The sequence below is a fragment of the Saimiri boliviensis genome, chromosome 5 (assembly GCF_048565385.1).
Source record: "Saimiri boliviensis isolate mSaiBol1 chromosome 5, mSaiBol1.pri, whole genome shotgun sequence".
NCBI lineage: Eukaryota > Metazoa > Chordata > Mammalia > Primates > Cebidae > Saimiri > Saimiri boliviensis.
The window spans coordinates 121318558-121321797 of NC_133453.1; positions in this window are offsets into that span (position 1 = coordinate 121318558).

Sequence of the window (3240 nt, forward strand, 5' to 3'; positions counted from 1 at the left end):
TAAAAGTGTGTTGGAGTTAAACAACTATGGTTTTTACACATCTACCCACAAAGAACTTATCATCTGGTTCAAATTTACTGTATACCAATGACCGACATAATTCTAAATATGTATTTACTCATATGCTTAAATGAAAATCCGTAGTCCCATTTCATGAATAAGGAAGTTGAGGCTCAAAGGAGTTAAGTTTTAGGTTCAAAGTCATACAACTGGCAAGTATTGCTGGTATAGTCAAACTCAGATATTCTGCCTTCCAGTCCAGAAGTCCTGGTCAGTTTTGTACCAGGCATTCTTCTCTTGGAACTTATTCTAGGAGACTAGAGACAATCAGAAGTGAAAACATTTTTTGTTTTTTGTTTCTTTTCTAAATTTCTAGTCCAATTATTTTTTTTTTCTAAATCACAACAATCAATATACCAGTTTGAGGCTTATTTCTGTCCTCAGTTTTAAATACTCTGTTGAATAGCTCAGAACCATTTCCTTGATCAAAAGCTGATATTCACTTGGCAAGCCCTATTACTTAAATCATCTCTCATAAAATTATATAAAAAAAAAGCTCATTTGAGGGGATTTTCCAGATTCTCTGATTTCTAATTAAAACAAGAATTAAAAATCATAATACTGATTAAAGTTTATGTGGAAGAAAATAACTTAACCTTTGGACTTCTGGTATTTATTATTCTTAGTGACCTCTCGAGCTAAATAATTCCAGCCAAACATAAAGCTCTGATAAAGTAAGCATATTTGGATTGCTTTTCATGCTTTCTCACAAATCTTTCTAAGGACCTTGAACATTCTGTGGATAGAGGATATCATGACTTATGAAACAGGTTAGAATAAAAAGGTATTTTATTGAATATAGAATGAGAAAAACATATCTTCTATTTCAGGATTATAACTTTCCTATAATTTAATTTTATAGAGATGCTATGAATTGGTGTATGTTCCCCCAAATTTACATATTGAAGTCCCAATCTATATTTGGACATAGGTCCTATAGGGAGGTAATTAAGGTTAGATGAGGTCATAAAAGTGGGGATCTTGATAAAATAGGAAGAAGAGACTTATATCAAGAGGCAATAAAGAGCTTTCTCTCTCTTTCCTCACATGCAAAGAAGAAGTCACGTGAGACCCAGCAAGATGGCAGCTACCTGCAAGCCAAGAGAAGCAGCCTCAGAATAAAAACTATCTTGCTGGCACCTTGACCTTGGACTTTCCAGCTTTCAGAACTGTGCAAAAAATAAATCTCCATTGTTTTAGCCACACAGTCTGTGGTATCTTGTTATGACAGCCAAGCAGACTATTACAAGGAATATGACTTCATTTAAATGAATAGGTGATTTTGAACAAAAATAGCTTTGGGTAGATAAATTTAGGGTTGCTAATTTAGAAATAAAGCGTTGCTCCAACTTATAAACGGTAATAAGAATCACAGTACAAACTGCAATAAAAATTATGCAGCTACCGTCACTTCTTTGAACATTAGTTAGAATATAGAATTTACAGTGATATCCCCAAGTAAATTTCTTAAACTCAAAGAAACAAGTGTAGGTGATTGTCAACCTGGCCTTCTTTTCTACAACATAAGGGCTTCCCAATTGAACTCAGTTTACTAAGCAAAAGCATCCATTTCCCTTTCTTCAAAAATATTGGTATTAAAAGAATTACATGAGGAAAGAGGAAAATTAGTATACTTTCCAGGGAAGTGCTTACATTATAACTGAATTTTGTATGAAAAAGGAGAACACACACTCAGCCACAGGCAAACATTTTCTCTATTTTCCCTCATGGGCAAACATCTATGCCCACTTTCCTGCCAGTCCTCTAGGCAATTTCAGAATTCATTTCTATGTGGCAGTTTGGGCAGCCCTTTCCAGTGACCGGAGTTGGCATGCACAATAGAATTTAATTGCTGTGCCTGAGTATAACTCGGCGTGCCATTTCTTTACAGAACCACAGACCCAGGTACAGGGAAATCTGCACTGAAGCTAAGATAAGTTAGGCTAAAAGCAAGAAAGATTTAAAACCACCAGCTCTCATATTACTATATTTAGGAGATGAGAAATATTAATAATTCAGTATATATTGTGTGATCTAATAATTGCTTATATAATATTTATCCTTGGAATGGCTGTGGGCCAACACTACAGGTTGGCTGATGCAACCTGCACTTTAAATACCCTTCTCTTTTGCCTGAGTGTTCTGCAGGACTTGAAAGGTAGAGAAACAGGTTTCTTCAGTTCCTTTTTCAGCCTGGTGTGGGCATATAACATAGGTGTGGGATATAAGCAGAAATCTGCTGAAGCAAACTGTTCTGTCTGGAATGCAGTCACAAAGCCTAAAGATGTGGCACCTTCCAGTGCCCAGAGAGCGGTAAACATAAGCATAAGTGCCGGGACACTAGGAATGTGGCATAGAAACATGGGAGGAGCCTGGTTCCCTGGAGCCACTGCTAAACCTGCTGGCCTGGACTGTTACTGCCAGCCTTCTTCTTATGCGTGGCATATGTACCTTTAGGATTTTAATCCAGTACCAACCATGTGTTCCATATTTTGTAGTTGAACATTCTCGATTAATACAATAATTTCAGGTTTGCAAAAGTTTATCAAACTTTAAGCAAAACAAAGATTTTCTGCCGTAAATATGTATTCAAGAAAATCTTAAAAGCCTTTCAGGTATACAAAATCCCAGTTATCATCTCCAGTTGAGTAACTTTTCACTTCCCTCTTCTATCTTGGGAAAGGGCACCAATCCTCTTATAGTGATAAAGAAACCAGTGAATTCAAGCTAGAGTTGCATAATTCTATTGCTTTTATAACTCTATCTGCAATGTTACTTGCTCTCTCACTAATTCTATGTGCTAGTTCCAATTCTTATTTTATGTCTAACAGTCCCTCTCTTTTCCCAGCTGTGGTTGGCTGCCATCACAGAGACATTTCATGACATGGTCCAGCTGTAGCCAGACACTAACGCAATCCAAGCTTTGTTTGGCAATAAGTAAAAAGACCAAACCTAGCCATTTTAGAGGGTGAAACTGGGCTTGTTTCTTTAAGTCAATAAAGTCTTCCAATGTACCTACAAACAATAAGTAACCTTATTGCTCAACCTTATTTCCACCAATCTCTTGACAGCTCAGACCCCCAAGTGTAAATACCTTAAGTGCCCTACAAACAGTTCTACATCAAAGGACCTTTGCATATGGCCATGATAGAATTTGATAAACGTTCCCTTTCCCTACTC